The 18117-nt window shown below is 49.7% G+C and overlaps 1 protein-coding gene across 1 annotated transcript in view; it reads right to left on the bottom strand.

The window, feature by feature from the left end:
- The window catches only part of LOC147885929 (dynein-1-beta heavy chain, flagellar inner arm I1 complex-like), a 629024-nt gene that overhangs the window by 230034 nt on the left and 380873 nt on the right, over positions 1-18117 (bottom strand). The gene's annotated exons all lie outside the window — the stretch shown is intronic.

Raw genomic sequence — 18117 nt, 5'->3', positions numbered from 1 at the left:
CCTCTACCCACACTCTTTGTAAGCTCTCCCGGACTGATATCTGAAGGAGGGAAGAGGACAGGTATCGTGGCATTTTCTCCTGTCCATCCTGACCTGGAAGAGGGTGTCTGCCTTCTAGACTTTGTGCGCCTTCAAAGGAGCTCTTCAAGCTCTCATTTCAACCCTAGTGGCCTGGCTTGCTGTGCCACACAAATCCCGAAGCTGATGTGCCTGAAAGTAGCTCTCTTCAAGTTCACATTTCACCCTTCCTGGCTTTGCTTGCTATGCCACATAACAGCCCAAAGCTGGTGCATACTCCAGAAAATTTACCAGCTCTTGGTTCAAGGTTTAGCCGCTGCAATGTATGCATTCTCAGCTGCTCCACTCTTTAACAGTTTCAGCGTATTCTCAGCTCCACTTGCAGCTCCATTTACAGCTACAGATTTGCACATTGAACAGCTCCTTTCCTATTCAAGATTGCCAATCCAGCCCAGCAGATCCCTCTCATCCCCTCTCTCTCAGACCCCTCTTAGCTCCATATCAGCCCAACTCCCTCTCACCCCCTTCCCTTAGTTTTCCCTTGGGTCCCCTTAGTTCTCCCTTAGGTTCCCTTAGCTTTCTCTTAGGTTCCCTTAGTTCTCCCTTAGGTTCCCTTAGTGTTCTCTTAGGTTCCTCTTCCCTTCCCTTAGTTTTCCCTTATGTTCCCCTTACCTTCCCTTAGATTTCCTTTCCCCCTCAGTCTCTCCAATCGAGGATGGCTCCCTCATTGGCTTGAATCGGCCTTCCTCTTGATCGACAAATGGCAATTGATTGAGTCAATCCTCATACACTTTGCACAGGTCATGAGACATGTATTTTCTCAAAAGATGAGCTGTTGCATTGCAAAAGGATGTGGATCTTGAGAGCTCTACCACACTCTTTGCACGCTTCCATGGTCGCACCCTTCTAGACCACGGGCCAGGGACTGGATCCTTGTGGCCTTACTTGAGGATCTCGCCCTTAGCCTCACCAACGTTGATTATGGGGAAGATGATTTTTTTATGTGGCTTTTGACACTCTTGGAGCTGCGACCATAGTGCTCAATGCCAACCCTTCAGTGTGCGGTTCCAATAATATTTTTTTCAAGCCCTTCTCTCTTGGATTCGACCTAGTAGAGGAGGATAGGCAAACAGCATCTTTATTTATCACCTTTCCACGTCTTCCCTAGGTGTACCATCAATCCTTGCCACGATCAGAGCTACATTTGGAGTAGTTACTAAGATTCCTCCCCTCCTAGTTTGCCTTCTTTAGTGGTAAAGGCATGCAGAATGGATGGGGTACCTAGAGTTAGGGTTACTATCTCTGATCCTAACATTTTCTATGACCACATCATGCTCCAACACCTAGATAGCTCTCTTTTTTAGCAAAGAGTTTAGATAGTAGGCAGGCAGGAGCAGTGTTAGATATGTAGGATCTTTGGGAATTTTGCCAAAGACACTCCAAAGAAGAAGAAAAGACATAAGAAAGTTTTTGGTGCAACTTCCTCTCAAACTTGACTATGCACCTTCAGCATTGCCTCATAGCTCGGCACCAACTGCACATCTTGTACTTGTTCTTGGCTCATGTTGGGTTTTGGTTAGAGTGAGTAAGCACGTATGACGGAGGTTCATAGCTCGTACGACTGTGCACCTGTTGGAATATGAAGCCAAAGTGAGTCTAAAATGAGTGTTCTAGGTGGTCTACATGTGTTTTATAGTCTATTGAGTCCTAGACATGCCACGTGTCATATTGGGAGCTATCCCATATACACTATGGCTTTCTAGAGTCTAGTGTCACACTATATAGTGTTGTACTTGTCTATTGTCTATCACATCAGTCAACATCAAGCTCTTTTGGTATCATGTGAGTACTTGTCCATTGCTTTCATTTTCTTTCCATTTCATTTCCATTATGCTTGTTATCTTTCCTTTCCATTCCTAGTGTTAGCTTGCTTCTCTCCCTACCACTATGATCTTTTCAGCACCTTCGGCACTACTTCATAGCTCGGCACCAACTGCACATCTTGTACTTGTTCTTGGTCCATGTTGGGTTTTGGTTAGAGTGAGTGAGCACATACGACGGAGGTTCATCCCATCCTCAACTGATGGGACTGCCCAAGTAGAGACATCACTCTTGACATGGCTCACCGGATGCAGAGATCACAGAGACCACGCTCCCCGCCACAATGAGAGACAACCCGATAGATACAGATACAATATATCTTCCCATCTCACAAGAGAGCCACCATGGCACATGGTTATGTATTTTGAAGACTAGTTTTGAGTTCTTACTTTTTAAAAGCTTTTTTAGCATAGTACTGAGCAAGGCCTTTTCCTCAGCACACATTGGCTTGTATGAGTTACTCTTGGAATGTACTTTGTCTCATAGTCCTGCAAGGCCTCTTGAAGATGTAAATCTCTCTCTCTCTCTCCCCCGTCTCCCCCGCTCCCCTCACCGCTCAGTCGTCCCCCCTCCCTCACCCGCTCGCCTCCCCTCCCCCGCTCAGCCCCTCCCCCTCCGCCAGTCTCTCAGCCCCGCAAGGCCACTCTCTCCGTGCGCAAGCCTCAGCCCCGCAAGCCAACCCTCCCTTCCTGCGCAAGCCAACAGCTCCCTCGCAAGCCAACAGCTCCCTCCCTGTGCAAGCCTCTGTAGGAAGGGAAGGGGGTTTAAGGAAAGTCTTAAACTTCCCCCCCCCCGTGTGAATAGACTTACAGCAAGTGTCCTTAAAGTGCAGGAAACAGAAAACAGAGTTAAAAAGGGGCAGTTTTGAGGGCAAAAAGAGGCAGTTTTGACAGTTTTGAGAGCAGAGAATTCAGCAGCTCCACCATGGCCCTCAGAGGTAGTTTGGAGCAGAGAATTCAGCACTTCCAGGAGTAAGGAGATGCCACAAAAACAAGGAGCTCCACCATGGCCCTCCAAGGAGCAAAAGTAGAGAAAGATAAAAGCATAGGCAACAGTACAAGAGCCGAAGAGGCAAGTTCTTCTTTACCCTTAACATCTCCTTCCCCACCACCTCCAACGACCTCCCTTGCCTCCACCCCAACCCTTTCCTACCCATCTACTTTACTCAATCCTCCTGTGGCTCCGACCCCATCTCCTTTACTTCCATCTCCCCCATCACTTCCGGTTACCTCCCTTGCCTCAATCCCAACCCTTTCCTACCCACCTCCTCTACTCAATCCTCCTCCTCTCCCTCCTTCAGTTTCACCTCCTCCTCTTGCTCCCGTTCATTCCTCCCTAGCCCTTTCCCTTGCTTATTCCTCCCCTCTCCTAGTCCCTACCCATCCTCTTCCTTCCTCTTCCTCCCCTCCCCTAGTCCCTACCCATCCTCTTCCTTCCTCTTCCTCCCCTTCCCTATTCCCTACCCAGCCTCCTCCCTCCTCTTCTTCCCCTCCCCTAGTCCCTACCCAGCTTCTTCCCACCTCTCCCCACCGACCCTCCCTTTCAGCCCCTTCCTCCCCTAGTGTAGGCTCTTCTTCGGTCCCTGACTCCCTACTTCCTTCTACCGGATCTCTCTCTTCAGGACCTCCATTTTATGCACCCCTCCTTTACTCACCTTCTTACCCTCTTACCCCCTCATCCTTGTACCCCCTCTCCCCTTCACCCTCCACAGCGGAAGCAGTCCTGGCAGATAATCTGCGATTGAGAGATTTAGTTATGCAGTGCATGGAGACTTGCAGACTTCAGGGCGCTGCGATTCAGTCTCTCACAGCACAGATACACACACTGACTGATCAGCTATCGACAGTTGAGAGTCATAGATCTGATCAGGACTCCCATATTCGCCAGCTTCATACCAGAGATATTGATCGGGATATCCAGTTACGGACACATGCTGAGCGCATAGTGCAGCAGTTGAGGAGAGGTTGGCCACACTGCAGACAGAGGTACAGAAGACCTCAGAGTGGGTGGACGTTGTGCGTAGAGCCCCACAGGCCCAGCAGACCACAGTCTCTGAGACTATTGCCGAGAGTCAGCGGCGAGCTCAGAAGGCCCTCAACATCCGCATCCGCGGAGTTGAGCGATCAGATACGAGATCAGCCATGGATCAGGCGACAGATTTCATATCTGGGACACTCGGAGTTCAGGATCATGGCATAGTAGCTGCATATCGAGTGGGCCGGGATCCAGCACGGCACCAGCCACTTATCATCAGATTCAGAGATGCTAAGGCCCGTCTCGCAGTATTACGAAGGAGATCTAGATTGAGGGACCATCCACAGATTCACATGGATGAGGACCTTACAGCTCTTCAGTGGGAGGAGCATAGACGTCTCATTGCACAGAGGGATGTTGCCCGTCGTGAGGGCAAGTGGGCCGTGATCAGAGAGGGCAGACTTTTGATAGGAGCTATGCGATCTAGACCGGCTGGAGCCCACAGTTGACGACACGAGGCCTATGGGACACGTAGTCTGCCAGATAGCTTGAGTTTCGCAGTTTGGAACTGTAATGGTTCCCTCACAGCTCAGCCTGGCAACTTACGAGAGGCCTTTTTTGATCAGGACATCGTCTTCTTTACAGAGACCCATGAGAGCCCAGAGAGAGGCTTGCCGCAGGTGACAGGGTATGCCTGGGAGTCTGTCTTTCGACAGCAGACTAGACGATCAGGAGGAGTCAGAGGATCTGGCGGTGTGGCAGTTCTTTATAGAGAGCATCTCAGATCGATACTCACAGTCATGAGGAGAGACCATCGGGCCAGAGATCTTTGGGTACGGATCAGGAGACCCCCCCTGAGAGACTTGTTTATTGCAGTATGCTACTTTCCCCCGAGACAGTCTCGTTATGCCTCAGATGGACCAGGACAGTCACCTTTTGAGGATTTGTCAGCCGATGTATTGGAGTACTCACGCCGCGGAGAGGTCATCCTTTTAGGAGACTTCAACGCGAGGACATCAGACAGACAGGCAGAGATTTTGGACTTTGTTGAGGATCCAGTGTTAGTTCCAGCTGCCCCAGATGAGAGTTTTCCATGCTTATCTTCAGATAGAGGGGTAGAGGTGACAGATCAGGGACATCGCCTATTGGAGCTTCTCTCATCGCACGGCATGGTCATTTATAATGGACTTCGACAGTGGCCGCATTCATCCACAGCCACATGTTTTCCCTTCGCGGGTGGTGGTACGAGCGTCATTGATTACGTCTTGGGTCCCCCGACTTTAATCCCTTTTGTACATAACCTCACAGTCGACCCTTTTATGCCTTCAGCCGATCATGCACGTCTGCACTTTATTCTTACCCAGATTCCTCATGCCCCCCCTTCTAGACATCATGAGCGTCAGCCATACTATGAGGTTCATTTTGACCACCAGTTTGATGATATTTATAGCCAGCACCTGAGTGGTCTTCTCCGTCCGCACCTTCTCGATGCCCTACCCTCCACACAGGATCGGTGGGACCTTGTACATACCTCCATCATCTCGGCAGCCCACAAGTCCTTCCCCGTCACTTGCCACACATCCAGTCCTCCACCAGTCGGTCTTGTGCCTTGTAATGGATGGTATGATGAGGAGTGTAAAGAACTCCGCAGGAAGCTTCGCCTTGAGACACAGGAGAAGTCTCCCCTCCTCATTGAGACCAAGAAGAGTTACAAGCGTTTGGTGCGACGCAAAAAGTGCCAATTTCTAGCCCGGAATGAGGAGGAGCTGAGAAGTTTACTTTTCAGCTGTGATTCCAAGGAATTCTGGAAGAAATTCCTTCGCTTGAAATCTCAAACTCCTCTTACACTTTATATGATATTCCAAACCAGCCACAGATCGACTTATCCCATGTGCCTAGACCCACCTCCTCTGCCTTATTCTCATCCAATAGTGTCCGAGCAGCAGCTCATCGTTTGAAGACTGGGAGAGCTAAGGACCATGATGGATTGCAAGCGGAGTATGTAATCCATGGGATTGATGCCTTAGCTACAGTCCTCTCCCGTCTTTTTAACGAGTCCATTTGTACAGGTCTTCCACCTAGTTGGCTAGAAAATACCATAGTACCCATACACAAGTCGGGGGATCCTTTGGAGGCGTCGAACTACAGGACCATTATGATTGGCCATGTCATGGCCAAGATTTATGCGACCATTCTAGAAGGACATATAAATGACCATGCCGAGGCGACAGGCATGAGAGCTAGAGGGCAGGCAGGATTTCGTGCAGAGCACTCGACTCTAGATCATATCTTCACACTCAGGGCTTTGATTGAGGAGGCGAAGTCACGTAAGCAATGGCTCTATTGTTGCTTCGTGGACTTCAGAAAGGCATTTGACACTGTGCCGCGTTTCAGACTCTTCCAGCGACTTCGTGACTTGGGATTCAATGGGGAGATTCAATGGGCGATCATGGCCTTGTATGAGAGAGTCACAGGTAGAGTCAGGACACGGGCGGGGCTGTCGGCGGAAGTATGCAGTACGATACGGGTGAAGCAGGGGTGTCCTTTGTCTCCGACACTCTTTGGTCTCTATATCGGTGAGTTAGAGATGTACATACAGACGATGGGTGGTACAGGTTCTTTACTGGCAGGATCCACGATACCGATTCTCCTCTATGCAGATGACGTGGTTCTTATTTCTTCCTCCCAGCAGGGTTTACAGGCACATCTCCATGCACTCCACAGCTTTTGTCAGGACAGAGGGTTGTCTGTAAACCTTGGGAAGACCAAAGTCATGGTCTTCAACACGTCATACCAGGTTTATAGGAGAGGCGAGTTCTCTTTCACATTTGATGGGCAGGAGGTGGAGCTAGTTAAGGGAGTATACATATTTGGGTGCCACATTTAGAGGTCCAACCAGTCTTCACCATGACGCATGCAGCACGAGATAGGATCAGTAGAGGGTATGCCGCCTTGGCTCTTCTCGAGAGGCAGTGTGCACAATCACATTTTCAGCATCCCGACACGAAGTCCTTACTTTTCGATACGCTGGTGTAGCCCCTTTTGGGCAGGAGATCTCAGGGTTGCAGATTGGAGACGAGTAGAGAGGTTACAGATCATCATGTTCTCCAGATTGATCAGAGCGAAGCCCACGGTACCGCATCAGATTACGTTCGCAGAGTTCGGAGCTACACCCCTAGCGCTAGATGCAGCATTTCAGTGAGTTACATACTTGCATAGGATCAGGGCGCTCGGAGACTCAGCAGCAGGCAGAGCACGATTACCGTGGCTAGCACTGACATCCTCGCAGATGTTAGCGGAGAGAGGTCATACTTTTTGTTGGTACCACACACTCTCCACATGGCTCACCTCGCTGGGCTTGGATATGGATAGGCTGCCACCATTTCGATACAGCATAGATGCCCCTCGCCTCCCTCTCACTCGACATGAGCTCAGCCAGGTTATCAGGGCAGATTTGTTGCAGCTACACACGTTTCGCACTTGGGTTCATCCCACGGAGCTTCCTACGAAGATGGCAACATATCGTGACCATTTTCTCAAGATTTCAGAGGATGGCTTCATCATATCCCCAGGATCCTGCTGCTCCCCCTCCCTCAGCCCGTCTCTCTCCCCCCTCAGCCTGTCCCTAGCCCCTCCCTGCTGCTTCCCCCCCTCCCCCCCTGCTGCTCCGCCCCCTCCCCCTGCCTGTCCCTCACTCCCTCCCTCTGTTCCCTGCTTCCGCCCCCTCCCCCTTGCTGTCCCGCCCCCTCTCCCTGCCTCCGTCCCCTCCCCCCTGCTGCTCCGCTCCCTCTCCCTGCCTCCGCCCCTCCCCCCTGCTGCTCCCCTCTGCCCCCTGCTGTCCCGCCCCCTCTCCCTGCTGCTCCGTCCCCTCCCCCCTTGCTCCGCCCCCTCTCCCTGCTGCTCCCCCTCTCCCCCTGCCTCCGCCCCTTCCCCCCTGCTGCTCCGCTCCCTCTCCCTGCTGTCCCGCCCCCTCTCCTGCTGTCCCGCCCCCTCCCCTGCTGTCCCGCCCCCTCCCTGCTTGCTCTCCCGCCCCCTCTCCTCCTCTCACTCCTCCCTTTCTTCTCCTCTCCCTTCCCCTCCCTCCTTGCCCCTCTCCCCTCTCAGCCTTAGCCCCTCTCCTCCTTCCCTCCCCTTCCCCCCTGCTTCCTCCTAGCCTCCTTTCCCCTCCCTTGCCCCTCGCAGTTTTTTGGAACGGAAGGAGCCTTTTTTCCTGTTCGAGTCGGCCTCCTCACCTTGATTGGCGATGGATTCCCCGTCAGCCAATCCTACTCCATCTCCACCGGCCGCGAAAACTATCACATTCTCTAAAGACGAGTTGCAGCAGCTCAGGAAGGATGTAGAGATTGAGTGCTCTACCACTTTGTTAGCACGCATCTTCGGGTCTCACCCTTCCAGATCCCAAGCCAGAGACTGGATGCTTGCGGCTCTCCCCCCAGACCTCGCTCCTCGATTGGTAGATGTTCGCCTTCTGGGACGAGGTTTCTTCCAGGTTGTTTTTGACACTCCAGAGGCTGCGAGCACTGTGCTCAAGGCCGAGCTTTTACACCTGGGACACAGGAAGATCTTCTTTGAAGCCTTTCACCTTGGTTTCGACCCAGTTGAGGCAGATAAGAAATTCTTTTCGCTCTTCATCAGGTTCCCCGGGCTTCCCCAGGTCTACTATCGACTTCTTTCTGTTATTGGGGAGCATTTTGGCGTAGTTGCTGAGATCCCACCCCTCCCTGGGTTGCCATTGACTGCAGCAGAGGCAACCAAGGCTGATGGGGTTCCTAGAGTTAGGGTCCTTTGCAAGGATCCTAACCTCGAGATGGACCACGTCATGATACAGCGCCCGGATGGTTCCTTTTTTCGCCAGAGAGTGGAGATTTCAGGCAGGCAGGACCAGTGCAGGATTTGCAGGACCTCGGGACACTTTGCCAGGGATTGTCCCAGAAAGAAGAAAAGGCCTAAGAAGACCTCTGGTACAGCTACCGCCTCAGGGCATCGACAGGGGGGACAGGGGGGGAGATTAGACCCGGCACTTGCCCCTCGACCTCGACAGAGGGGTGGTACAGGTCCAGCTCCTGCTCCTCATTCTTCACGTGGCGGTCCTGCTCAGTCAGGTGGTGGTACAGGTCCAGTACCTATTCCTCGGCCTCACCAGGGGGGTGGTACAGGTCCTGCTCCTCGACCCCCACCTCCCTCAGGCACACGTGACGCTTTACAGTGGGTTCCAGTACGTGTGCAGGTCCCTCCTTCAGTTCACGAGGGTACCTTAGTAGATTCTGCTTCACCTCAAGCTGTCCTTCCTGTCTCACCTTGCACAGTCCGAGACGCTGAAGCTTCGACCTCCTCCCCAGTTGCAGCTTCTTCCTTAGATCCAGCACTGCCAGATGTTCCTCTTGAGGACGGAGAGATTTCCGCGGCTGGGCAGACACCGGGTAGAGAGCCTTCCTCACTCCCTCCCTTGGACAGGGGGAAGGGGATAGCTTACACTGTTGATCCTCTTCCCTCACAAGGGATCCTTCGTACTCCGGTGTCTGGATTGCTCCACAGGAACTCATTTTCAGCCTTGGCAGAGAGTTCAGATTTCCCAGAGGAGGAGTTTGTTCCCGCTACTTTTGGGGAGCCAGTGGTTGGATTTCCTATTGACAGGGCTTCTTCTTCAGGTGCCAGGATTCTTTCCCCTATTGACTTTCCTCCACTGGGTTCCTTCCCTCCATCCAGGAGGTCTTCCCCTGTTGAGGGGTTTGTTTCCGCCACTAGGTCGGGTAAGGTGTTCCACTCTACATCCTCCCGTCGATGAGGATTATCAGTTGGAACATACAGGGCCTAGGTGGCGTCCCACATCGCCGCCGCAGACAGCTGATCCGGGATCAGCTTCATCCAGGTGTTACTGGTGGTCCCATTGATATATTATTTATTCAAGAGCACAAGCTGGATTATAGAGATTGTGCCAAGTCAGGCAAGTTGCTCTCAGGACATACTTTTTGGTCGCCTGCATTGGGCACTAGGGGAGGCACTTCTATTTCAGTTTCGCAGTCGGTTCTCCCCTTAGTTGTTGGGCACGGAGTCATTATCCCCTCTAGAGCTCAGTGGATTATTCTCTTGATTGGAGGGCGTAAGGTTGGCTTCCTCAACCTATATGCCTCCAACATTAGAGGGGAACGTGTCCTTATGTGGAAGACTTTGCTTTCCTGGGCCCCCATTGTGGATTCTTGGGTGATTGGAGGTGACTTTAACATGGTCGAGTTACCTTCAGACAAAAAAGGGGGTAGAGAAGGCGGACTTCACTCTTTGGAGAGAGCAGCTTGGGATGCCTTCCTTTTCCATTTCTGTGGCAGAGATACTTGGTGTGATGATGCCTTTCTTATTCAGCCACAGTCCCTCCTGTTCTCTTGGTCGAACAGGAGGCAACAGATGCCTATTCATGCACGCATTGACAGATTTTATGTAGATGACTGGGCACTTGACAGAGGGGGATCGGTATGCATTGCTGCAGGGGTTTCCACCTCAGACCATTTCCCTGTTGTTTTGGCTATCTCAGAGCCTCACTTGAGAGGCCGATCAGCCAGCATCAGGATCCCAGATGCCTTTTACACAGAGGAGGACCTTACAGAGGCAGCCCTACGGGTATGGTTTGCTCATGTCCAGGGAGGGCAGCCACATCCTTCACATTTAGCCGCTGCCCTCTCTGGTATTAGTGACTTTTACTGCTCAGTTGCTTCTACCAGGAGACGAGATATTCTCAGACGTGAGATTGGTGTTCGCCAGCAGTTAGCAGCTTTGCAGAGGGAAGAGCAGAAACGGCCTTCAGATGCTTGGATTCAGGAGCGCCTTGCTGCAGCGAGGGCTCACTTGCAGTTATTGCTTGATCAGAGAGCAGAGTATGCCTTTCATGCACGGGAGTCCTTCTGGATTCAGATGGGTGGTAGAGTCAATAAACACTTCTTCTCTACTCTTGGCCCTAGACATAGTAGAGAGAGTGTATCTCAGCTTATTGACTCACATGGGGTTTTACAGACAGAGCCAGATGACGTCTTACACATAGCTTCAGATTTCTATGCCACCCTCCTTACTGCTGATCCTGAGACACACGATATAGAGGATGCTAGATAGGCTATTTGGCAGAGTATCCCAGTGTTGGTGAATCCGGATTTGCATGTTCTACTTGACGCACCTTTCACCAACACAGAGTTCAGGACTGCACTTTCAGCCCTTCACAAGGGCAAGTGCCCAGGTTTAGATGGCCTCACTCTGTCTTTTTTCATTGCATTTTGGGATATGATTGGAGACTATATTACTTCAGCCATGCAGGCCATTTGGGACTCTGGCGAGATGCCTGAATCGCTTACAGAGGGCCTCATCCACCTTATCCCAAAAGGAGGTAGCAGAAATTTATTGTCCCAGTGGAGGCCTATCACACTTCTGGGGACTTGTTACAAGATTCTGGCCAAGGCTATCAGCCTCCGATTGCAGCCACTTCTCCCTGATCTTATCCACGACACTCAGACGGGATTTGTGCATGGCAGAAGTATTTTTGATAACATTTTTTCTTTCTGGGAAGCTTCAGAGTGGGCCGTGCAGAGTGGCCAGAATCTTGCCATTCTACTGTTGGATTTTGAAAAAGCTTATGACAGAGTAGATTGGAGTTTTTTGGAGGGCACCCTACTACGCTTTGGATTCACTGATGTTTGGATCAGAGGTGTTTCCTCTTTGTACAGATCAGCCCATAGCCAGGTACTTATTGGTGGGGTAAGGGGTGAGAGATTTCAGATTTCGAGATCAGTCCGTCAGGGATGCCCCCTTGCTCCTTTCCTTTTTTTATTCGTGGCCGAAGCTATGAGCATCTATGTTAGATCTCAAGCTGACATCTTTGGGCTGAGACTTCCTATCAGAAGAGAAGAGGAGCTGCTTGACAGTGAGTTGGTTGATGACACAGCGATTTATTTGGATGCCTCTCCACAGACATTGACTTCTTTCAGGACAGCATTGGATTTATTTTGCTTGGCGGCAGGGGCGCAGATAAATTGGCATAAATCCAATGGCTTTTGGATCAGTGATGAGGACACTCCAGTTTGGGGACTTGACATAGGGTTCACTTGGGTTCAGAGGGGTGTGCCTATCAGGTATTTGGGCTGCCAGGTCGGCTTGGGTATTTCTACCACACAGCAGTTTGCTCCTGTGTTGGAGAGCATCAGAAGGAAGCTTCTCTTTTGGAGCTCAGCCAAGCTGGATCTTGCCTCTAGAGTTGTGGTGGTCAACCAGGTCCTTTTGGCCACGGCCTGGTTTATTTGTTCATGTTGGTGCCGTTCTAGGGACTGCATCATTCAGCTCAGAAGACCGATCAGGAACTTTCTCTGGAGTGGGCTTGATGGCACAGCAGATGCCTTAGCCAGGGTGGCTTGGGAGACCCTCATCCTCCCTACACAGGATGGGGGTCTCAATATTATTGATCCAGATTTACAGTGCAGAGCCTTACTTTGCAAGATAGTGGTGCGAGGACTTATGCCAGGACAGGAACCGTGGAAGGACTTTCTTATCAGCAGCATACAGAGGTGCACACCTTCCTCAGGAGGAGACTGGATGAGCAGTGTTAGATGGATTTTCACCTCAGCACACCTCAGATCACCTTCATCCCCTCTCATGGTTGCCATTCTGAAAGCTTGGGCTAGTTTCAGAAGCTCTCTTCGGAGGATTCCTCCTTCCTCCCGGGAAGAGATTGATAGGCAGCCCATCATGTGGAACGACAGTATTTTAGATGATCGTGGCAGACCACTGGGTGCCTCACTCTACATGCAGTGGGCCAGGTGGGAGAGGGGACCTGCTTCTTCTTTGGGATCTTGGAAAGCCTTCCGTAGGCTTCCAGAGGAAACCAAGTCAGGGTTGATAGGACATCTCAGAGGGAGTGCAGGGAGGATCTTGCAGATTGAGTCAGCCCTTCCAGAGGCTTGGATAGACACAGATGATATGCCTCTCACTACCTCCACTTGGGCAGGTACTTTCTCGAGAGGCGGGGTTCCACTTCAGGTCTTAGCCTTCCGAGGTGCACAGGAGGATGCTTTGGTTTTCAGTGTCCAGGATGGTGGCAGATTGCTCAGATCTACAGATGATATATTGCTTGAGTCTGCTTTTCAGCCTATCAGGGTCGTAGGCCTTTTGATGCAGGGATCAGATTCAGAGTGGTTCTTAGACCCTGACCCCCAGTTACTCTCCACCGGGTCTTGGAGACTTTGGCTCTATGGAGGAGTTCCCATCAGGTATTTACAGTGGGACCCCGGAGAGTGGGAGTGGATTGACGCGGGGCATCGAGAGAAGACCATCCCCTTCTTTCGTTACACGGTCAGTAATGCCAGGAGATTTCAGCTCAGTAGTAGAGGTTGGAGACCCTCCAGAGTTCCTCATTGGGAGACTTTTGGTATTACTGCGGATCAGCAGAGGTACTTCTGGAGGAGGCTCTGGAAATCCCACAGGAATAGAAAGATCACTATCTTCTTTTGGCTTTCTATTCATGGAGGGATTGCAGTGAACCTTTGGAGGTCCAGATTCGGAGCCGACCCTACTTGCCCTCGTTGCCTTTCTGCTTCGGAGTCTATTCAGCATTGCTTATGGGATTGCAGACAGGCGAGATTGATTTGGATGGGGATAGCCAGGATCTTCAGTCACTTTGCCCATTCCCCACTCTTTATGACTTGGGGCTCGGTGGCTTGGCTTTCTCTTACAGGACCTCAGGTTTTCTATGAGGGACTTGACTCCTCCCGGGCCATTTCAGTTCGACATCATCGGGTTGAGCTCTGCTCGTTGGATGTGGTTACACACCGTCCTTTTACAGCTGTACATGCCTCTGTGGATACTTCTTGGGAGATTATAGCGAGCATAGCAGCCTGGCATATCTGGAGATCCAGATGCACAGAGGCTATGGAGGGTACTCAGGTTCATCCCTCGCACACATTGGCTAGTATCTGGACAGACTGGACAGACATCGTACACACTCTGATGGCCGTATGGACGGGTATGCAGGGGGACTCCCGTGCAGCCTCAGCTAGGAGGGCTTCTTTCTTCAGGGAATGGAAGGATTCTCCTTTCTTCTCTGAATCTACTACAGGGTTGAGATGGCACTTTCAGCCTCAGCCTTGGTTTCTTTCCACCTCACTCTGAGGGGGTTTTTTATTATCCTCATGATTTCATGATGTATTCCGCTTTGAGCTTGCTCTCGCGGGTTTTTGTTCTTACTTAATAGAAGTCTTTTTCATGGAAAAAAAAAGAAAAAAAAAAAAATCCCCAGGATATATCGGCGTTCATATGTCGCACTCACTCAGAATTGCCTTGGGCCAGCTCAGGGTATCTTCCCACAGATTAGACGTTGAGGCCGGCAGGATGCGTTGTACAGCTACCGGACATAGACCCAGGCGAGAGACTAGGATATGCCCTTGTTGCACTATGGGGGAGGTGGAGACTGAGGAGCACTTTGTTTGCAGATGCCCTTTATATTATGAGATCCGTGGCAGATTTCACTGTTTATTTGGGCACGGATTTGGACCTCTCTCTCGGATTATGGAGTATGAGGATCAGTATTGCTTAGCGTTGTTCATCAGGGAGATCACCAGATATAGAGAGAGATTCCTCAGAGAGCACCGTCGCATCCCTGCTAGAGACCTGGTTATTCATGAGGAGCAGGACGAGGCGCAGGACCATGAGCACAGAGATAGCCCATCTTGCCAGAGAGCACCGATGGTTCCACCCCGAGGATGTACATATGACATGATCCGGCAGCACCGCAGGATGATCTTACACAGAGGCCGTACCCGTCGCTTTATTTCTAGACGACGGAGGATGATGGCAGATTTTCGGAGGAGATTGCTCCATGGAGACTTGGCACCGCCAGCAGCCCATTTGACACTTGCCCAGATCTTCACACTCATGGCAGGAGACATGGTCGATGGCCATGACTTCCATCATTTCTTTGGATCACAGACCCCTTAGGGAAGACGATGTTCCTCATATTTCATATTTTACATTTTGTATCTAGGCATTTTTGGTACTCTATTTCATTTCATTTTGTATCTAGGATTTTTGTAGCCATTTTTGGCATCTTAGCGGTATTACGATGAGGCCACCTAGTTGGCGCATCGTTGATGATGTATTTTCCTTTCGGATGATTTTGTGTCCCATAGGCCATGTATGGCCTTCCGTGGACCTTTAATAAAATTTCTTTCTTTCTCGCTCTCTCTCTCTCTTTGATAGATCGGCGGTTGAGATTGTCTCATCTTATACATACCTCGGGGTTCTCTTTCTTGTCCCTATTTTTATGATGAGACCGGCTATGTAGGCTTGTCTCAACAGAGGGTATGCCTCCTTAGCCAGGTGGGAGAGGCAGTGCTTCCACTTGCAGTTTCAAGACCCCTAGAGCAAGGGTCTCCTAATCAACTCTTTGGTCTGACTAGCTAGAATGTATGGCAGCCCTTGTTGGGGGTCGGATCTCTTAGATGTGGAGTGGGCTTGGGTGGAATGTCTCCAGGTGCTCATGTTGTCATGGATGATTTGCAACTTGCCATTGTTTCCCCATCAGGTTATCCATGCCAAGGTTGGATAACCCCCTCTATAGCTCAATGCAACATTCCAGGTCACATCACGTACCTATATCGTGTTAGGGGGTATAGGGATTGTACTTCAGGACATCCCTTAGATTTCCTTTCCCCCTCATTCTCTCCAATCAACGGGGATGGATCCATCATTGGCTTGAATCAGCCTTCCACCTTTGATTGACAAATGGCAATCGATCCAGTCAATCCTCATCCACTCACACAGGTCATGAGAACATGTATATTCTCAAAAGATGAGCTGTTGCATTTGCAAAAGCACGTGGATCTTGAGAGCTCTACCACACTCTTTGCACGCATCCATGGTCCCACCCTTCTAGATCACAGGTTGGGACTATTGAGGACCCTCCCCTTAAGCCTCACTGACATTTGATTATTGAAACGAGGATTTTTTCAGGTGGCTTTTGACACGCTTGGAGCTGTGAGCACAGTGCTCAATGCCAACCCTTAAGTGCACGGTTTCAAGAATATTGTTTTCAAGCCCTTCTCTCTTGGATTCGACCCAATAGAGGAGGACAAGCAAACAACATCTCTATTTATCACCTTTCCAGGTCTTCCATAGATGTACCATCAACTCCTTGCCATGATCAGAACTACATTGGGAGTGGTTACTAAGATCCCCCTGTTAGAACATGAAGTGAATTTTAGTGTGTTCTACTAGGAGTTCTAGTAGCGTCTTATGTGTCAGTGCCACGCATCATATTGGGAGCTATCCCACATACCCTTTGGTATTTTAGTGTGTGTCTATCCTATATATGATTGTACTTATGTGTCACATCAAGGAGTCTTTTCATTTTGGCACTTCCATTTCTCTTTCTTTCATTTCCGTTCCTTTAATTAAGACCTTGGTCACCCACGTAGCATTTCAGCATATCCAACGCTGTAGAATTTGCTACTTCACTTTGACCATCTGTTTTGGGATGAATTCAGATTTGTCCCCATACTATCGAATAAAGCTCTCTAGAATAGACTAGTCATCCTGGGATGTCGATCACTGACAATGGACTCAGGCATACCATGATGCTTAAAGATCTGTGCCATTAAAATCTTAGCCATATGATCTGCCTTTATGGTTTTGTGAACCAAAATGAAATGAGCTTGCTTGCTGAACCTATCAATGATAGTCCAGATCCCATCATTCCCTGACTTTGATCTTGGCAAATCAAAAATGAAGTCCATTGCAATACTTCCCCACGGTGCCTAAGGCATGGGAAGAGGCATAAGTAGGCCATGTGCCTTCCGTCTATCATATTTCACCTTCTTCCCTCCTGGAGAAGCTACTCTCCCTCTTCCCTCTTGGAGAGCCCACTTTAGCCTCTTCATTCCAATCTTCTCCTTCATCGCCTTCTTTTCCTTCATCGTGACCTCTTCTCCTCGTTGGATGCTCCTCATTTAGCTATTGCGTGGAGCTGATTCTTGGTGGAGTTGTGGAAAAGCTGATTCATAGCTACATTGATTACTACGTGGAGAGTTCATGGTTGCTACGTGGAGAAGGTGCATTGGAACTAATTCGTGGCTTCGGCATTGGAGGAGATTCATTGTTGCTACTACGTTGAAAGCTAGAGCTAACTACTGTGTTGAAGAAGTTGTTTCTTGTGCGTCGAAAGTTGGAGCTTACTACTGTGTTAAAGAAGCTACATTGGAAGTTGGTTACTGCATGGAGCTTCTACTTGCTGAGTTGGACCTGAACACGAGGAGATGCTCTCTTGCTGGCCGGTCTACATAACAGTTTCCCACCCTCCAAGCGTGACAGATGGCACTGAAACACTTTGACACAAATATCAATGTCGGTAGTTGTCGCCAAGCTGTAAATATTCCAAAGTCAAAGCATAAGTTGAGCATTTATTGATCATAATTAATGAGTTATTTATTTATTTATTTATGTTCAAAGAGTTACTTTCATTTGGTCATAGTCTTGACTCTGATCAAAGATACTTAATCTCGGTTAAGTAAGCCTAACCTCGATTAGGAAGATCTGGCTTCGGCCAAGATGGTTAACCACGGTTAACCAAGCAACTAAAATGCTGACCTCGGTCAGAGAGTGTTGACTTCGGTCAATGAGATTGGGCTTATGCCAGAGATGTGCCAACTTCTGTTGGAGAGACCTGTATATAATTAAGGCGCCTTGACCATTGGTCAAAGCCCTTAAGGTTAGAATATGAAGCCAAGTTGAGTCAATTTGGTGTGTTCTAGTTATTCTAGTGGTAGTTCTAGTCTAGTGTATCCTATGGATGCCACATGTCACATTGGGAGTTATCCCATATACATTGGTGTTCATATGTGTGTGTGTGTGCTCTGTATGCCTCTCAAAATTCAGCTTCCAGAGCTCAAATGTGGAACTCCATAAAGCAATATCCTTGGTCCTCTAATGCTCTACTTTGTGGTGATTTCAACAATTCTCCTCACTGGAAGGACAATACCACTCATAAATCACATATGCTGCCCTCTGAAATCCAGCAATGGGAACACATGACATCATCACTTCGATTTGCAGATTTATGGACAGCAACTCACCCTTCAGTGATGGGATTTACATATCATCATAATGCTTTTACAGATTATTGGGCCAGGCTTGATAGATATTATCTCATCCATGCTCAGCAATATGATGAATATACATGTCAGATGTGGACTGATTATTCACAACAATTATCTGATCACACTC

Source organism: Dipteris shenzhenensis, chromosome 25, assembly GCF_047967505.1.
Source record: "Dipteris shenzhenensis isolate YYH24624 ecotype China chromosome 25, Dip_SZ_1.0, whole genome shotgun sequence".
Classification (NCBI taxonomy): domain Eukaryota; kingdom Viridiplantae; phylum Streptophyta; class Polypodiopsida; order Gleicheniales; family Dipteridaceae; genus Dipteris; species Dipteris shenzhenensis.
This window is presented reverse-complemented; position numbering and strand designations above follow the sequence as displayed.